At 43.9% G+C, this 20,572-nt stretch overlaps 1 protein-coding gene across 2 annotated transcripts in view; it reads left to right on the plus strand.

Annotated features, from left to right (window-relative positions):
* The first annotated feature begins 2,642 nt into the window (after nt 1–2,642).
* Nucleotides 2,643–20,572, plus strand: part of LOC147111262 (caM kinase-like vesicle-associated protein) — a 136,738-nt gene continuing 118,808 nt past the window's right edge. For both annotated transcript variants that reach the window (XM_086001996.1, XM_086001997.1), the window contains exon 1: nt 2,643–3,047. The gene's annotated coding sequence lies outside the window, so the exon portion shown is untranslated. The remainder of the gene's footprint in view (nt 3,048–20,572) is intronic.

A 20,572-nucleotide genomic window follows, 5' to 3' on the forward strand; every position in this document is an offset into this window, starting at 1 on the left:
AGAATAGATGAGGGAGAACCAGTGGATGTGATGTATTTGGACTTTCAGAGTGCTTTTGATAAGGTCCCGCAAAAGAGATTCGCGTGCAAAGTTAACGCAAATGGGATTGGGGGTAAAGTACTGACTTGGATAGAGAACTGGTTGGCAGACAGGAAGCAAAGAGTTGGAATAAACAGGTCTTTTTCCAAGTGGCAGGCAGTGACTAGTGGGGTACCGCAGGGATCGGTGCTAGGACCCCAGCTATTCACAATGGGCCAGTTATTCCGGTCCCAACGCGTGAGTACGGACGGGGTACTCACGCGTGGGCCCGTTGGAAGTGCCGGATTTCAGCATGCACAGCGCATGCGCGGGAAACTGGCATTTCCTCCAAGGGGTTCAGAGGTCCAACGCGTGCACGCAGGACTCTGCGCGCACGCGTTGAACTTCCTTCTTTTTGACAGGTTTGCGCGTGTGTAAGGGCCTCTCCTTTTTACGAATGTAAAAAGGAGACGTAAGGACTTCATTCTTTAAGGTAAGTGGTCTATTACTTAAAATTATAACATTTTTTCCACAGCTTTATTGTTTTTAAGGACTTTACAGTAAGGTAAGTGTAGTTTTAGACCCGATTCTTTAAAAAATAATTTTTTTCAAAAATTTGATTAATTGTTTAAAATAGTTTTTTAAGTTATTTATAGTTTATTTAATTATGGGATGTTTTTTAAAATTTTATTTAAAGTTAAACTAGTCTTTTGGGCGCCCATACTTTTCATGAGTTTGACAGTTCTTCCTATCAAACTCATGAATGAAGTTTCCGCTCCCCTGATTGGCTGCACAGTGCTCACCTGATCCCAGCCAGCACATCGCACTAACTACGCCACTGGATCAGGTAAGCACATCGCGCCGACATCTGAACCGGGCCTGTGACAGGAAATGCAAGCAGGCCCGGGCTTCAGATGTCGGCGCGCCGGGTGAGTGCAGATCGGGGGCTTGCACGCGCGGCAAGCTCCCGATCCTAATTTCTGGGCCATTATATATTAATGATCTAGACGAGGGAACTAGATGTAATATCTCCAAGTGTGCAGATGACACAAAGCTGGGTGGGCGTGTGTGCTGTGAGGAGGATGCAGTGAAACTCCAGTATGATTTGGACAGTTTGGGTGATTGGGCAGATGCATGGCAGATGCAGTATAATGTGGATAAATGCGAGGTTATCCACTTTGGTGGCAAAAGCAGGAACAGATTATTTTCTGAACGGCAATAGATTGGGAAAAGGGGAAGTGCAACGATACCTGGGTGTCCTTGTGCACCAGTCGCTGAAGGTAAGCATGCAGGTGCAGCAGGCGGTTAAGAAGGCAAATGGTATGTTGGCCTTCATAGCGAGAGGATTCGAGTACAGGAGCAAAGATGTCTTGCTGCAGTTGTACAGGGCCTTGGTGAAACCACACCTTGAGTATTGTGTGCAGTTTTGGTCACCTTATCTGAGGAAGGATGTTCTTGCCATGGAGAGACTGATACCTGGGATGGCAGGAATGACGTATGAAGAGAGATTGGGTCAATTAGGCTTATATTCACTAGAGTTTAGAAGAATGAGAGGGGATCTCATTGAAACTTATAAAATTCTAACGGGACTAGACAGACTAGATGAAGGAAGGAATTTCCAATGGCGGGGCAGTCCAGAACCAGGGTTCACAGTCTAAGGATAAGGGGTAAGCCATTTAGGACTGAAATGAGGAGTAATTTCTTCACCCAGAGAGTGGTGAACCTGTGGAATTCTCTACCACACAAGGCAGTTGAGGCCAATTCATTAAATATATTCAAGAAGGAGTTAGATATATTTCTTAAGGCTAAGGGGATCAAGGGATATGGGGAGAAACCAGGGACAGGGTACTGAATTTGGATGATCAGCCATGATCTCATTAAATGGTGCAACAGGCTCAAGGGGCCAAATGGCCTACTCCTGCTCCTATCTTCCATGTTTCTATGATTCCTGTCCCAGTGCCGGGTGTCTGATGATTCCTGTCCCAGTGCTGGATGTCGGATGATTCCTGTCCCAGTGCTGGGTGTCTGATGATTCCTGTCCCAGTGCTGGGTGTCTGATGATTCCTGTCCCAGTGCTGGGTGTCTGATGATTCCTGTCCCAGTGCTGGGTGTCTGATGATTCCTGTCCCAGTGCCGGGTGTCTGATGATTCCTGTCCCAGTGCTGGGTGTCTGATGAGTCCTGTCCCAGTGCTGGGTGTCTGATGATTCCTGTCCCAGTGCTGGGTGTCTGATGATTCCTGTCCCAGTGCGGGGTGTCTGATGATTCCTGTCCCAGTGCTGGGTGTGAGAAGATTCCTGTCCCAGTGCCGGGTGTCGGATGATTCCTGTCCCAGTGCTGGGTGTGAGAAGATTCCTGTCCCAGTGCTGGGTGTCTGATGATTCCTGTCCCAGTGCTGGGTGTCTGATGATTCCTGTCCCAGTGCTGGGTGTCTGATGATTCCTGTCCCAGTGCTGGTTGTCTGATGATTCCTGTCCCAGTGCTGGGTGTCTGATGATTCCTGTCCCAGTGCTGGGTGTCTGATGATTCCTGTCCCAGTGCTGGGTGTCTGACGATTCCTCCCCCAGTGCTGGGTGGGTGTTAAATCCTCCCCCTGCTTGTTTGGTGCTCACTCGCTCTCAGTCAGTCTCTAGCTTGCTTTGCGCTCCATCACTCTGACTTGCTGCTGGCGTCTCCGAGCAGCCGCATTTGCTTCGGCTCCCTGCTCGCCCAGCCCGAATCTTTCTCCCAAACTCTGCAGCTTAGTGAACACATCCAGCCGCTTGGCGAAGTGCACTGATCGAAGAGCGGCACATGTGGGTCCCTGTCCAGACTGATGCTCGTGTTTCGCGTGGAAGTGATCCATTTGGAGCCTATCACTTTTCTGAACAAGGCAGAGGACTGCGCTTAAGCAAAAGGTGCTTTCACTAAAAGGGCTGCATTTCCATTGATCTCTTACTGTCAATAACGCAATCCTGGGACCCGTGAGGTTTTAATCGGACAGGTGCAGCAGGATATTGGCTACACATTCGCCAGCAAGAGGAGGACAAAGTAAGTACTGTAATCTCCCAGTGTGATATGAGCATCTCGGTTTTGTAGGGGGGCTGCTAGATGAATGCTCTCTGTACTGAGGTTTGTTTAGATCCGTTTGGTGTGAAGCCAGCGAGCCAAATACCATTTAGTGTTGTTTCAGTTCAGTTTCAGGTGTATTTGTTTGTGTGTTTTTTTCTTTAGCTGACGGTCGAGGTCAGTTTCCGTTTCTTGGTGAAACTGACGGGCACCGACTGACTGACTGAGCAATGCTGCCAGGCTCCGACCCCAGTGCTCCGGTTCGGGTTTATTCTGCTGTGTAAGGGACTGGGCAAATAAATCTCTATCCCGGATCATCAGTAAAACACTTGGGACTGGGTTTTTACAAAGTTGCGATTTACAAGAAAAATAAAAATTCGTAACATTCTTTTCTGAAAAGGTGTGTGTGTGTGTGAGGAGGGGAATCTCGCAGGAAATAATCTTGGTTTCTTGGAGATCTGATCACTAGATTAAATTATTGCTTGGCTGTGGGTTTTTATGGATTGAGGGATAAGGCAACATTACAATGCGGTTTAAAAACAGAAAATGCTGGAGATACTCAGCAGGTCAGGCAGCATCTGTGAAGAGAGAAGCAGTTAACGTTTCAGGTCGATGACCGTTCTGACGAAAGGTCACCAACCTGAAACGTTAACTCTGTTTCTCTCTCTTCACAGATGCTGCCTGACCTGCTGAGTATCTCCAGCATTTTCTGTTTTTGTTTCAGATTTCCAGCGTTCGCAGTATTTTGTTTTTGTATTACAATGCGGTTTTTCTTTTTAAAATGACATGAAACACGAAGAATGTCAATCCAGTTTTTTTTTTTTAAAACGGAGCTTTTTAAAGCTGTGTTCGGGTTTAAATCTGTACTTTTCACAGGTCCAGACACACACACACTCACACACACATATGTGAAGCTCGATTGTACAGCACCACCGTCAGCCTGAAGTGGTTACTGACAGTGTTTCGCTGGCGTGTGATTGTGTTGGTGCTCTGACGGTCAGTTTGTGTGTCTTGGTACTTGTGTGTGTGAGGATGGGTTTGGGGAGCAGTTTTTTTTGCTCTTTTCCCCCATCCCCGGGATCGCACTGTCCACATTATTTAAAAATCCGGTCGCCATCTGTGCTCACAGTTTCAGCTAGTCGTCATTTATCTCTTGTCCGGCCACCTCCCCCCCCCCACCCCTCAAATAATTTAATTTGAGAAAGCAACGTGTGACTCGCATTAAAACGGAACTTATTATTTTCCACTACTGCAGAATACTGCGAAGATCTGGGTGTATGTGTGGTGGTGTGGGGGGGTGGGGAGACCGGAGGGGGGGTGCTGGAAGTCGCCCCCAATCTCCCCAAGTAAGGACAGACCTAAGAACACAAGAGACGCTGAACCCCTCTTTCCACACACACACACATACACACCCTCCCTTTAGTTAGTTCCGAGGGTAAGGGGGAGAGGTTCTGGCAGAGGTTAATAACGACTTAAAGCGTTTCTGCGGTTGGCCCTGCACTCTATAATCCGCACTGACTGACACCGCGGGGTCTGTCCAACTTGAATGGCCAGCGAGACTTTTGCCTTGGCAGTTTGTCACTATCGTGAACATTCAGTGCGCCAGGACACACGACTCTTCAAATAATATTCATTCTCTCGGGATGACCCGTTCCAGCCCACGTCAACCTTTGCATTCAGTTAATTAAGTCGATGTTCAGTCCCTGATTTACAAAAAAAAAAGATGTCCTTGTCCCATCAGATTCCCACCCGGCCGACTGATTCGCTTGTGTCACAGATTTCCGCCAAATTTTGAGACTTAAAATATCTCCTTTCCGTTTCGACATCCCACTGACGGTAGCTTCTGATTGATTATCAAATGACTCCTGTGAAACATAACTCGACCGCTGATTATTTCACATTAAAGTCACTCTGAGCGCAGAAAAGAATGATAAATCTTTCAACTCCATCCGCCCTTAAACACACAGCCACTGTTTTTTGGAGAATGCTTGTGTTTTGAATTTCTGTTTTTAAAAAACTTTTTTTAATTAAAAAGGTTAATTTTATATATTGGTCAAATCTCATTTAATAAATTCTAGGGGCGGGGGGAGGGTGGAGATCCTGGTAGCGAAATCCATTTAGTTTCGATCCCCCCAAAATATAAATATTTATTGAAATAAGCGGTTGAACAGTCCTGGTAGAAAATACACTGAAGTCAAAATATTTTGTCTGCGACTATCCTGTTATTCTGGCATGGAGGCTGGTCTGAGAAGCAAGTTATAGGAGCTATATTATGGGATGGGGAGATAGGAGCTATATTATGGGATGGGGAGATTGGAGCTATATTATGGGATGGGGAGATAGGAGCTATATTATGGGATGGGGAGATTGGAGCTATATTATGGGATGGGGAGATTGGAGCTATATTATGGGATGGGGAGATTGGAGCTATATTATGGGATGGGGAGATTGGAGCTATAATATGGGATGGGGAGATAGGAGCTATATTATGGGATGGGGAGATTGGAGTTATATTATGGGATGGGGAGATTGGAGCTATATTATGGGATGGGGAGATTGGAGCTATATTATGGGATGGGGAGATTGAAGCTATATTATGGGATGGGGAGATTGAAGCTATATTATGGGATGGGGAGATTGGAGTTATATTATGGGATGGGGAGATTGGAGTTATATTATGGGATGGGGAGATTGGAGTTATATTATGGGATGGGGAGATTGAAGCTATATTATGGGATGGGGAGATTGGAGTTATATTATGGGATGGGGAGATTGGAGTTATATTATGGGATGGGGAGATTGGAGCTATATTATGGGATGGGGAGATTGGAGCTATATTATGGGATGGGGAGATAGGAGCTATATTATGGGATGGGGAGATAGGAGCTATATTATGGGATGGGGAGATTGGAGCTATATTATGGGATGGGGAGATAGGAGCTATATTATGGGATGGGGAGATTGGAGTTATATTATGGGATGGGGAGATAGGAGCTATATTATGGGATGGGCTGCTCCCCCCCCCCCCCCCCCGTGTGGGGAGAAGTTTATCGCGGGCTTGACTGGGACGTTTTCCTCGGCTTCAGTGTAGCATTTTTCCCCCTCCACATAAATGATCAGCCATGGAATAAATCTCCTTTTTGGCGGTGTAAATCTCTCCAGTGCTTTGCTGGCAGTCCTTAAATATGTGAATTACAGTGCTGGCTGGAATTGTTGTGCTTGCTTTGTAAAACGCTGAAGTAAATCCAGACCTCGAGGTTTCAAACTGAATTGTCTGCACACATCCCTCCCCCCCACCCACCCCCACCTTTTAACCCAGTGCAAAGTATCACTTTGAAAGATTCTTCAGTATTTCTCCCCACTTGCGAGTTGTGCAAACGCCTAGCTTTTTGTTGTTGCTTCAGACATGAAGTGGAATGCAGAAAGATGCCCCGGTCCTGACTGGAAGGTGTTGGTGATTCCCCCCACGGTGCAAAGATCCGACCCTGAGTCACCATCAGTAGAGGTGCCGGACATGAATGTGAATTGTTAATTCATTCTCTCACACTGTTGGGACTCGGCCACCCCACTCTGCGGTCCCCTCGGCTTTGATGTGGCCAGCGATTTGCTTGTTTGGTGGCGGTGAAATTTAGCTGACCCTGGTCATTTTTAAGAATTATTTTTTAAAAGGTTCTGGTTGTGACCTTCCTTCTTCATCTTGTTTGGCAGCTGCAGTAAGATTCATGAACCACATCAGATACTGAAATATAATTACTCCTCATGTTACCTCACACAGGCTTTACGTCAAGCTTTAACTACGCTGTAGTGTACATATTTAAATATGAACGTTTAAGTCATGTTTAAATATGTATTTTGATTTGTGGAATTAAACTGTGTTTCTGTAACTTATTTTCTTCCTTGCTTTGGTGATATCTTTCTAGACCGTGCACTTTCCTAGACTTCTCCCAATACTGTGTTTAAGAGGAGAATGTTGACAATCCAGCAGAACCTCAGTTTGGGTCCGCACACTCTTAGAATAGGCAACTAATCTTCTCTACAGTCTCTGTGCGCTCAAGTACATTTTGAAGAATGCTACAGTACATGTACTACATGTATTTAGTTGGCTTCCATTGGCAGTGACAGGTTAGGAGAGCATTACTTCACATGGCCTATATAGCAGCCAAGACTACTGAGACTGAGTGACCCACTTAAGTGAACAATGAGCAATTTCAGAGATAAGTGAAAGGTTATTAATTTGGTCTTTAAGTGCGCATTGTGGGCATGGAGTGCAACTCGACACATTTCTGAAAACGAGCCTTCACTGCGTGGCACGGAGCCCTTCAGTAGAAGCACTGTCGCAGCTCCTAAACATTTTTCAAATGACTGATTTTAAAGAATGTCTCTGATTCTATTGCATCATTACAAACTCTTGGACGGGTCGAGGTAATGAGGCTAAAAAGAATCAGATTCTCGAGTCAATACATTGGTGAGTAGGGAGGGAATGCAAGGATCAGCACGGAAGCAAGATTGGCTGTCGAAGAGGGTCTTGCCCATAGATGCTTTCAGACTGGGGTGAGCGAGGTGGGACAAGGTAGCCTTTAGCAGTTTCTACCTTTTGAGTTTCCTGTATCTCTAAACAAACAAACAGCTGGGTATTTCAAAAGTACTTAAAGCGTTCACTAACCTAATTTCCAGAGACATAAGGAGGAAACATTGTGGGTCTCAAGTGTGTGTGATTTCTAAAGGGATGGAGAAATGTATTTTGAACGATGTTGGTTTAGCTGGGGCAGATCGTATTCAACATCGTTCTCTACGCAGGCAGCCCATTCCTGTTGTCTCTTGGAATTTGCCAGCTCTGGAGGGGAGAAAGGGAGACGAAAAATAGCAATAAGCAGGAAATCGCAGTAAGAGAATTTCCTGCCTGTCTAATGGTGTTTTGTTCCCTCAGAGGAGAGAAATAAATGTTTTAAGATGAACAATATATAAAAAAAACAGGGCTAGCATTTTTTTGCACAGGAGTGTAGAGATTTTCAATGACAATGATGTTTACAAGAGAGTAGGTCACACTTGGTCCCTATAATGATAAACAATGCATGTGGCAATAATAATAGGAATAACGAAAGATGCCGATAAATACTCTGTGTTTGTGTTAACAACCACAGTCAATCTACGACTGTTCATTATATAAAGGTTTACAAGTGGCAAAGTCAATGGGGAGGGTGTGAATGAATTTGAAAATGACTGCACCATAAGTGGAATCCGATATAATAACTTTACTTCTTTTGGGTGGGGGCATCCCTTTTTTTAGATGCCTCTACCCCATGCAACAGATTGAACTGTGTAAGAATTGATGCCAGACCTTGGTCAATGTGAGAGATCTAGGACAACTGTCCTACCTTTTTCATTCCTGTCTACTGGGCAACACTGAGGATGTGTCTGGCCTCTTGTCAACACTTTCCCCAACATCACAACACTTTCTCCAACATCGCAACACTTTCCCCAACATCACAACACTTTCCCCAACATCACAACACTTTCCCCAACATCACAACACTTTCCCCAACATCACAACACTTTCCCCAACATCACAACACTTTCCCCAACATCACAACACTTTCCCCAACATCACAACACTTTCCCCAATATCTCAACACTTTCCCCAACATCACAACACTTTCCCCAACATCACAACACTTTCCCCAACATCACAACACTTTCCCCAATATCTCAACACTTTCCCCAACATCACAACACTTTCCCCAACATCACAACACTTTCCCCAACATCACAACACTTTCCCCAACATCACAACACTTTCCCCAACATCACAACACTTTCCCCAATATCTCAACACTTTCCCCAATATCTCAACACTTTCCCCAACATCACAACACTTTCCCCAACATCACAACACTTTCCCCAACATCACAACACTTTCCCCAATATCTCAACACTTTCCCCAACATCACAACACTTTCCCCAACATCACAACACTTTCCCCAACATCACAACACTTTCCCCAACATCTCAGCACTTTCCCCAACATCACAACACTTTCCCCAACATCACAACACTTTCCCCAACATCACAACACTTTCCCCACCATCACAACACTTTCCCTAACATCTCAACACTTTCCCCAATATCTCAACACTTTCCCTAACATCTCAACATTTTCCCCAATATCTCAACACTTTCCCTAACATCTCAACACTTTCCCCAATATCTCAACACTTTCCCCAATATCTCAACACATTCCCCAATATCTCAACACATTCCCCAATATCTCAACACGTTCCCCAATATCTCAACACGTTCACTTTCCCTAACATCTCAACACTTGCCCCAATATCTCAACACTTTCCCTAACATCTCAACATTTTCCCCAATTTCTCAACACTTTCCCTAACATCTCAACACTTTCCCCAATATCTCAACACTTTCCCCAACATCACAACACTTTCCCCAACATCACAACACTTTCCCCAACATCACAACACTTTCCCCAACATCTCAACACTTTCCCCAACATCACAACACTTTCTCCAACATCACAACACTTTCCCCAACATCACAACACTTTCCCCACCATCACAACACTTTCCCTAACATCTCAACACTTGCCCCAATATCTCAACACTTTCCCTAACATCTCAACATTTTCCCCAATATCTCAACACTTTCCCTAACATCTCAACACTTTCCCCAATTTCTCAACACGTTCCCCAATATCTCAACACGTTCCCCAATATCTCAACATGTTCCCCAATATCTCAACACTTTCCCTAACATCTCAACACTTTCCCCAATATCTCAACACTTTCCCCAACATCACAACACTTTCCCCAATATCTCAACACTTTCCCTAACATCATACCCAGTTGGAATCTGGAACTCACTGCGTCGACGACTGAAGGCACAAACTTCCATCTGAGAAATAATTGTCTATGGGATACGTTTTAATAGTAAACTAGTGATTTTTTTAGAAAGAAAACTATTAACCAAATTTTGTGGAGCACTTTTTGACCCAACATCCAGTGCCAATGTGCAAGAGGGGCAATGAGTTTGTGTTCAGTGTCAGATGTGGCTCAGCTGATAGCGCTCTCGCCTCTGAGTCAGAAGGTTGTGGGTTCAAGTCCCACTCCAGGGACTTGAGCACATAGAGCTAGGCTGACAGTCCAGTGCAGTGCTGAGGGTGTGCTGCACTGTCAGAGGTGCCATCTTTCGGCTGAGACATTAAACCGAGGCCCTGTCTACTCTCTTAGATGGACATAAAAGACTCCACCATGGCACTACTTCGAAGAAGAGCAGGGGAGTTATCCCTGGTGTCCTGGCCAATATTTATTCCCTCAATCAACATCACAAAAACAGATTATCTGGTCATTATCACATTGCCATTTGTGGGAGCTTGCTGTGTGCAAATTGGCTGCCGTGTTTCCCACATTACAGCAGTGATTCCACTTCAAAAGCACTTCATTGGCTGTAAAGCACTTTGAGACTTCCGGTGGTTGTGAAAGGCAATATAGAAATGCAAGTCTTTCTTTCTTTCAAAGCTCTGTGCACTGGTTTCTTATTTCCCCTCTGCCTGTTAGGGAGAAAGGACAGACACCTTCTACTATGGCAGGGCAGCAACATCGAAGAGCCGGTGCTAGAGAAACAGTGTCATTGCAGAGGGCGACGAGTGGGTTAATTTGCCGAGTTTGAGATAGGGTGATGGAGAAGGAGATCTAAAGAAAATGTAAAATGTATTGGAGGAGGAATTGTAAGTTGCTTTCTTGTGATTCAAAAATAACTGCGCAACAATAGCTGCAGGAGCCCCTGCAATTTTATATATTTTTTTAATATTAGAAATGTGCATTCAAATTTTTTCCAGATGTTGTGCAGAGCTGAAAAGTTGCAAACCCCATTTCTTGCTGATCATTCTATGGAGGGTATCATTGTCAACACTGTACTGAGTAAAATGAAAAATCAAGGAGGGCTGTAGTTTTTTTATTGTACCAGAGCATTAATGAAAGGGAAGACTTGTACTTGTATAGCATATTATCATATCGTCCAGAAGTTTAAAAATGCTTCATACACAATAAATGACTTTGAAGTGTAGTGACTTTCGTATGTAGGCAAATGTAGCAGTCACTTTGTGCGCACGATCCCACAAATTGTAATGAGGTGAATGACTAGTTAATCTGTTTTTGGTGATATTGCTTAAAGAGGAATGTTGGCCAGGACACTAGCAGAACCTCCTGCTCTTCAAATAGTGCCAAGGGACCACTAACACCCATCTAACCCACATCAATAAACAGATGGTTTAACGTGTCTGTAATCAGAATCTAATCTTAATGTAATCTGAAATACTTACTTCAGTACTGCACTGGATTGTCAGCCTGGACCATGTGCTCAGGCCCTGGAGTGGGGCTTGATCCACAATCTTCTGCTGCAGGGGTACAAATTCGACCAAGTGAGCCACGCTGACACAGCTAATGAATAGCAGGGCTTGCAGATCTGGAGGTTTCTTTAATTCCGCTGTCATTTTTGAAAGAGGGAGCCTCTGACATCAGGTTACTTTGACATAAATCAAAACAGTTGCAAAGAATTGTGATTACATTTATTGTGTGTTGGTTTTGCTATTTTGCAACATTTTTGTTTAAATGATGATGAAATTGTCGCACAAGCTATCTTGGAAGAGCTACTGAACCCAATGATGGGAGTGAGCTGAATGAATGAACACAGTTAAAATTACAAGATGGCTGAAGTCTGAATGACTCCATCTCCCTCTTGTTCTCGGAATCAGCATCTCCTCTGAGCCGGTTCCCTGATGCAGCCAACAGAACTTGCTGCCTAAAGGCAAATAATGATGCAACAAAAAGTATGCTATTCATAATTCTTGCCAATTTACAGGTCTTAAAACAGAGCCCTTTTGGTGAACGTCACTCTTGAAGTATAATACGTAGAGCTCTACAAAAATTTGAATACCCTACTATAATGGGGGAAATCAGGAAGCACATTTTCACACAAAGGTTTGTAGTAATCTGGAACTCTCTTCCCCCAAAAGGCTGTGGACGCTGGGACAATTGGAGCTTTCAAGACTGAGATTGATAGATTTTTGTTAGGTGAGGGTATCAAGGGATATGGAGCAAAGTCGGGTAAATGGAGTTGAGTTGCGGACCAACCATGATCTAATTGAATGGCAGAGCAGGATCAAATCATAGAATCGTAGAAATTTACAGCACAGAAGGCGACCATTTGGCCCACCGTGTCTGCGCCGGTTAAAAAGGAGTTATCCAGCCTAATCCCACTTTCCAGCTCTTGGTCTGTAGCCCTGTAGGTTACGGCACTTCAAGTGCATATCCCAGAACTTTTTGAGGGGCTACTAATGTTGCTAACTGAATGATATAGTGGGTTAGAACACTACCTTTTCATCTCTCAGTTTTAGATTCTACTCCAACTAATGTGATGGGATGAAAATCCCCTCTCTCTCTTTCTGCCACTTGAAAGGTTCTATGTGAATTAGCATGGGCAGTCTTGATGGAGTTCTCAGTGAATGGAAGTCCATAGCACAAAACAGTCCAAAATTCAGTATTGATTGGTAACAAACTGTTGGGATTGCCCGGGCAAGTGACAATTGGTTAAGAAATTGAAGTTTCATACTGGCGTTCTTCTAAAGTCAGTGTTAAAGCATGTGGTTGACGCAGTTAGAGGAAGTTTTTTCCTGCATCTAACCTGTGAGATTATACACCAAGTGCTGGAAGCTGGATGGAGAAGCGCTCCATTGACTAGCACTGGGAGCCTTTAATTGATGCTCCGTTCACTAGTACTGACAGCCCTCGGATGATGAGCATGTCATTGATAATTTTCTTTTTGAAGAACATAAAATGCATCCATTGGTGTGTCAGGATCTTAGACGCTGTCCTTCTGGGGATTCTTGCTTGGAGTAGAAGTGTGAGGGGTGTTTATCAAATAAAATTGAACCTGCAATATGTGACACAATATCAATAGCAGACAGCGCCTGTACCCTGCACAAAATGGCTGCCATGTTTACTTACATAGCAAGAGTCACTAAATTTCAAAGTCATTCATTGTGTGTGAAAATTGGAATATTTTGATAAGCTTCTATGCAACTGTAAATCTTTTTCATTTGTTTCCTTTTATATAATGAGAGTTTATTGCTATTTTATAAAAGTATCTCACTTCTAAATATATCAAATTCAGAAAACGTTGAGCTCCGCTCCCTCCTAGTCACTGCGCTCTAGAATATAGCTATTGATATAAATCCCGTTAAAAGTCATGACATCTCCATGGCAACCTCAAGCATTCTCTCAGGTAGTGAGAGGACGTTGAAGGTTTGAATTGAGAGTCAATCTCTTTCCCTCTTCTTTCCAGACCAGCAAGGTCTAAGGTTCAATCAGAAGTCCGGCCTTATTTAGCTGAGCTTAGCCGGGCCACAATAATGGGTGTTAAAATTGGCCTCAGTACCCTTTGGCTAAGATGCGGATGTCAGCCAGGTCTCTCGCTCCTAATTGCTGTCCAGTTGGAAAATGTGCTTGTCTGCGGGTATCGGGAGGGGACATGGTTGGGCTCAGTGGTGTTGACCTCTGTGATAGATTAGCCTCTCAACCAAAGTTCCCTCTAAGCTGCGCTTTGTTGTGTGCTGCCTGTTTATTTCAATGCGCGGTCCCTTTAAATTTCTTGTGCGTGCGCAGTACTTCCAGCGGAAAAGCTTGTGAGCGGCCCGCGCGGTACCTTGCAGATCACTGCATGGCTGCACCCGCACGCAGCTTAGAGGGAACGTTGCTCTCAACACTCACTACCTTGGTTCACTCTTGAAGAATGGCCACTTGGGAGAATCGCCATTGAACTGTGCTCAGCAAGAGCTAGAACCTTTTAAACATAGAAACATAGAAGATAGGAGCAGGAGTAGGCCATTCGGCCCTTCGAGCCTGCTCCGCCATTCAATGAGATCATGGCTGATCATCCAAATTCAGTACCCTGTCCCTGCCTTCTCCCCATATCCCTTGATCCCTTTAGCTTTAAGAAATATATCCAACTCTTTTTTGAATATATTTAATGAACTGGCCTCCACCGCCCTCTGTGGCAGAGAATTCCACAGGTTCACCACTCTCTGGGTGAAGAAATTCCTCCTCATTTCAGTCCTAAATGGCTTACCCCTTATCCTTAGACTATGACCCCTGGTTCTGGACTCCCCGGCCATCATAAACATCCTTCCTGCATCTAGTCTGTCCAGGCCTGACAGAATTTTATAGGTTTCAATGAGATCCCCTCTCAATCTTCTAAACTCCAGTGAGTATAAGCCCAATCGACCCAATTTCTCCTCATACGTCATTCCTGCCATCCCAGGTATCAGCCTGGTGAATCTTCGCTGCACTCCCTCCATGGCAAGAACGTCCTTCCTCAGGTAAGGCGACCAAAACTGCACACAATACTCAAGGTGCGGTCTCACCAAGGCCCTGTACAACTGTAGCAAGGCATCCTTGTTCCTGTACTCGAACCCTCTTGCTACGAAGGCCAACATACCATTTGCCTTCTTAACCTTTTGGGGGTAAGAGGAGAGAAAACTTTAATTACTACATGAGGAGCCAACAGTGTTTTCTTGTGGGCATTTAAATCTCTCGTGAAAGAAGAAAGGCTTGTTTTTACACAGTGCCTTACCACATCTCAGAATCAACTCAAAGCACTTTGCACACAAGGAGCTACTTTTATGTGTGGTGATTGTTGTTATTTAAGGTAATGTAGCAGCAATTTAGCAAACAGCACGATTCCAAAAACGGCAGTGAGATGAGTGAGAGTGAATCTGCTGTTGGTGGTGTTAGTTGAGGAGACAGTGTTGGCAGAAAACACAAGAATAATGGTTTTTGCAGAATTGTCTGTTATATGTAATATTATGAAGTGGAATCAGAGATCTTCATCGGGGCTATTCTTTAAAAATTGAAATCTTGCTTTTATATTATGTCCTGGGCCAATATTTATCCCTCAATCAACACCACAAAAAACAGATTATCTGGTCATTATCACATTGTTGTTTGTGGGAGCTTGCTGTGCGCAAAATTGGCTGCCGCGTTTCCCACATTACAGTGACTACACTTCAAAAGTTTTTCATTGGCTGTAAAGTGCTTTGGGACGTCTTGAGGTCATGAAAGGCGCTATAGAAATGCAAGTCTTTCTTTCTATCTTTATATATATTTGGGACACCGGTTGAGATTACAAGGTGAAACAGAGCAGTACATTATCTGCAGTGAACACACAGCTGGACTGGTGCTAAACATAATGCAGTACATATTCTTCCATTCGCTAATTTTAAAATTGATATCAATATACAATGAGATCGATAGATTTTTGCACTCGAGGGGAATCAAGGGATATGGAGATCGGGCGAGAAAGTGGAGTTGAGGTCAAAGATCAGCCATAATCTTATTGAATGGAGGAGCAGGCTCGAGGGGCTGTATGGCCTACTCCTGCTCCTAATTCTTATGTTCTTATTTTCCCTGCTTTATACTTACACTTACATTAATGAAGGAGGAAAGCATACCTAAATGATGTTATCTTGTTTTTCTATTCCTTTATTTCAGCGAAATTTTGAGCAAATAACAATCTAATATTCAGCTTGTGAACCTGCAGTTGTTGGACAGAACTTAAAACATGTCATTCATTTTAATAGCAACAGTGAATGCTTCTGCATATAGTGGGACTTCCATTTATCGCTTGACCCTGCCTGTATCACGCCTTGGTATACAACATTAGGGTGCCAACATATCCTGGTGCCACTTCAAACCCAGCTGGATTACTGGAGTCTAAATCACATTTAATTTCTACCTCACATTTTACAAACTACGTACCTCTTTTATAGCTTACTGTCGCTGAGGGATAGGCTGTGATGTTCTAACAATCAGATCAAAGGCTAAAATGCAAAGAAGACTTCAGCTTCATTGCACGGAATTGTGTTAAAAGTTAACCTACAGCCCCGGCAAGAATGCTGATCTAGCCTGATGCTGCAACTTTAATGGGCATCATGAAGACACTTGCAGAGAATTATCGATTTCATTAGGCCATCACTATGATGAACTGCACTTACATTTTAGTGGTTTGTTGGCTGTTTGCTGACTTCTTATACTGTTGCACAATAGATTGTGCTTTCTTTTAAACACGGATGCCATGTCAGTTTCTATCTTAAATGCTGTATAAAATGGTCCATAAATGACTGGAAAAGAGTATTGGAGCCTATCTGCACCAGAACTGAATGGCTCGTGTGATGAAATAATCCAATGTTTCAACCCACAGCACAACTTGAGCATCAGAGCCTTGCCTCCTGAAAACAAGCAGTGCTGCTGAGACTGATGACGACATCCTTTGGGCTTGTTGTCACTGGGAGCATAGGAACTGCAGGACGAAGAAAGACCCAGGTCCGTCTAGTTCATCCTCTACCATCCTGGAAGTCGCATGATACGATAATGGAGTTGTTGACTGATAGAAATCAGAAATTCCCAAACGGTCCCAGAAATTCCATGAGGAAAACCCCCAGTGGTGGAGAGCTTTGGGAACCATAGGTCCAAAGTCACCTTTTTCTTCCCAAGCACGCTATGCTCACCACGTGTCATGTCTCAATTTACTCATAATACTGTATCCCAAAGTTTTAACTTCTGAAAGAAGGCTTATGGACAATTTTTCCTTTAAGTCGCGCGGCCGCACAGCGTTCCAGGGATCCCGCACAGCCAGCTTTTCAATACAAAAGCCGCACATGAATGGGCCGCGCAGCCCCTTAAAGGGGCCGTGCATGCCAAAAAAAAATCACAGGGAACATTGCTTATAGCAAGAGCCTATCCCCCTATTGTAAAAAAAGAACCAGACAAATTTCAGTGCATTACTTATTGAATGTAACCCTCTGACCTGCTCCCATCGCTAAATAGTCTAGAGAAGTTCAGCTTCTAGTTTGTTACCATAAGGGAATTGGAATTTCTTCCTCTATATATATAGTATTTGTGCGAGAGGACAAAGTCGTCAGTGATAAACAGTACCGGATAACTGTTCCACCTAGTACTGTAACCACTGTAAAATGTAAGAAGTCACACAACACCAGGTTATAGTCCAACAGTTTTATTTGAAATCACAAGCTTTCGGAGCGCTGCTCCTTCGTCAGCTGAAGTGGAGAGATGCATAAAGACACAGCTTATATAGTCAGAGAATAATGCCGGATGATTACAGGTAATCTTTCTAACTGCCATTTATCACACCTCGGCAGAGAGATAATCACAGCAATCAAAGGTGTGAATGGTGTCCAAACAGGTTAGTCAGGAAAACATTACATCAAAGAACAATGAGGTGGGTTCATAAGGGGTCAAATGTTGCAGATGCTGGGGTTTGTATGAAAAACAAAAAACAGACAAAAAAACATTTTTTTTGCTGGAAATCACAGCAGGTCCGGCCGCATCTGTGTAGAGAGAACAAGCCAACGACGACTCGAGTCTGGATGACCCTACATCAGGTGGGGTTACATGTAGCATGACATGAACCCAAGATCCCGGTTGAGGCCGCACTCAACTTGGTGCTGTGTGACTTCTTACATTTGTCCACCCCAGTCCAACACCGGCATCTCCACACCACTGTAAAATGTGACCACTTAGCCACAGACACTGCAGGAGAAGTGGAAATGGATCCAAATGGATCATCATGTCGCTGGCAAGGACTGGTTGGGCCGAAAGGCCTGTTTCTGTGCTGTATATTCTATGTAATCATATATACTGGATATGCATTTCCCTGTAATCCGCTGCAGTCTTGCGAGGCCCTTTAATCTCTTTCAGTGCTGTTCTAAATTTATTACGAAGTCCCACGAGGGACTAGAGCTTCAGCACTTCAAACACGTGGAAAAAAAAGCCTCCATTTCTGTCATTCCTAGTTTTACTCCCGAGGAAGAGAATCAGGATGTTTCCCCTGGCTGGGGAGTCGAGAACCAGGGGTCACAGTCTCAGAATAAGGGGGTCAGCCATTTAGGACTGAGATGAGGAGAACTTTCTTCACTCAGAGGGTGGTGAATCTTTGGAATTCTCTACCCCAGAGGGCTGTGGAGGCTCAGTCGTTGAGTATATTCAAGACAGAGATCGATAGATTTTTTGATATTAAGGGAATCAAGGGATATGGAGATAGTGCAGGAAAGTGGAGTTGAGGTAGAAGATCAGCCATGATCTTACTGAATGGCAGAGCAGGCTCGAGGGGCCAAATGGCCGACTCCTGCTCTTATTTCTTATGTTCTTAACCACAGTTGTCAAGGTGCAGAAAAAGTTGGATGTTGCTGAAGTGAAGCACGTCCACAGAATCCACATTTCGCACAGCATCTGGATGCAGGAGCACATCTGAAACCAATGAGGTTGGGTGGCATTAAAGAGAAATCTCTAGCACCATAAAGAAAGAAAGAACTTGCATTTATATAGCACCTTTCACTACCTCAGGACTTCCCAAAGCGCTTTACAACCAATGAAGTACTTTTTGTAGTGTAGTCACTGCTGTAATGTCGGGAAACGTGGCAACCAACTTGTGCACAGCAAGCTCCCACAAACAGAAATGCAATAATGACCAGATATTCACCAACAAATCCAATAGGGAATTCAGAAGAAACTTCTTTACCCAGAGAGTGGTGAGAATGTGAACTCGCTACCACAGGGAGTGGTTGAGGCAAATAGTATAGACGCATTTAAGGGGAGGCTAGATAAGCATATGAGGGAGAAGGGAACAGAGGGTTTTGCTGATAGAGTTAGATGAGGAAAGACGGGAGGAGGCTCGAGTGGAGTGGACTGGTTGGGCCGAATGGCCTGTTTCTGTGCTGTATATCCTATGTAATGTATATGTATGTAATCTGTTTTTGGTGTTAGTTGAAGGATAAATATTGGCCATGACACCAGGGAGAACTCCCCTGCTCTTTTTGCCATAGTACAATAGGATCTTTTACTTCCAACCGAGAGGGCAGATGGGTCCTTGGTTTTACGTCTCATCCGAAAGATGACAGACATCTCCTTCAGTGTTGTACTGGAGTGTCAGCCTGGATTCTGTGTGCATGTCTACGGAATGGGACTTGAACCCACAACCTTCAGACTTGGAGTACCAAGGCTGTCATATTCCAAAGAGTAATGAAGAAAACCAATTCATTGCTGTAATCAAATCTCAGGGAGCAAAATAATGGGGGTAGACCACTCAAATTTGGTTTGACATCCTCCGATCTCCTGATTAGAGGAAGCATTTAATGCATTTAATCATTTTTGCATAGGAAACTATTGGTTGGATCTGTATATCCATTACACAAAAACATTCCAACTTTACATCATTTAAAATAACCTGGGAGGTGCAATTGGTTGAATAAAGTGCTTTCACTCCTGAATCCATCCTTCAAATCCAGTTGGATTGTGAGGATGAGATTCTCTTCTCTATGTGAGGATCCTATGTGAGATTATTTTAGGTAGTTTCGACCTGGTTTCAGGGAGGCACAAAGCGGCCTATGATTTAGGACTAAATTGGCTCAGCAAGTGTAGAAGCATCTGCTGTGGGAAATTAAGGAAAAGAAAGGGCTGCTTTGTTGAGGTAGTAGGTTAGGTGCATTATTAGATCATAAGAACATAAGAAATAGGAGCAGGAGTAGGCCATTCGGCCCCTCAAGCCTGCTCCACCATTCAATAAGATCATGGCCGATCTGATCTTGGCCTCAACTCCACTTTCCCGCCCACTCCCTGACATGAATCTTGTCATTCATGTGGAAATGACTTATGAAATGATACTGGGCGGCCTGCTGGTGGCGCTGTCCAGGGAGAGTATAAATACTCGGGTATGGGCCCAGCTTGCTCAGGACATTCGTTAACAGGAACTAGTGAAGAACACAACTAGATCTCCATGTTGAAAAACAGTTGATTAAAGCCTTGTTTAATACTCAGACCAAGTGCCTAGTAGTTTTCTTACGACACTCCCCATAACCTTTGACTCCCCTGTAGCTCAAATATCTGTCTATCTCCGCCTTGAATATATTCAATAACTCATGAAGTGTTCATGGAGTTTTACTTTGTATCTAAACCATACGATACCTGATTTGGGAGTGCCAATGCTGATACTGGGTGCAAAAATGTGGGGAAATGCTTTTTTCTACAGTGCTAATATCAGTCTCTACCGTCCAACACTGGACATTTCCTCAATGTAGCCAAACTATTGGCTCATTAACCTTTTCAAGTGCCACTGTTGTAGACCGATAGTCCTACTGAAGTAATGTAATACTGTTACTCATCATATCAGCACTTAACTGACTTACTGTCAAGTACGGAACCAGACAAGAATGATAAAAATGCATACGAATTCTTCTTTGAGATCTGTGACAGATCTCTGGGGGAAAACTATTGACTACAGATCTATTCCTTTTTAAATGATTGCAGCAAGCTGCCATTATAAGTCTTATAAAAAGTCAGCAGGCGGTGTAATATTGTGATAAGCAATAAGTCTGTTCCATTAACCTTCAGGACTTTGAACTGAATAGGATCTAAAATTGAAAT

The sequence above is a fragment of the Somniosus microcephalus genome, chromosome 11 (genome assembly GCF_052327205.1).
Source record: "Somniosus microcephalus isolate GS21.2 chromosome 11, FLI_Smic_1.0, whole genome shotgun sequence".
In the NCBI taxonomy this organism is placed as follows: domain Eukaryota; kingdom Metazoa; phylum Chordata; class Chondrichthyes; order Squaliformes; family Somniosidae; genus Somniosus; species Somniosus microcephalus.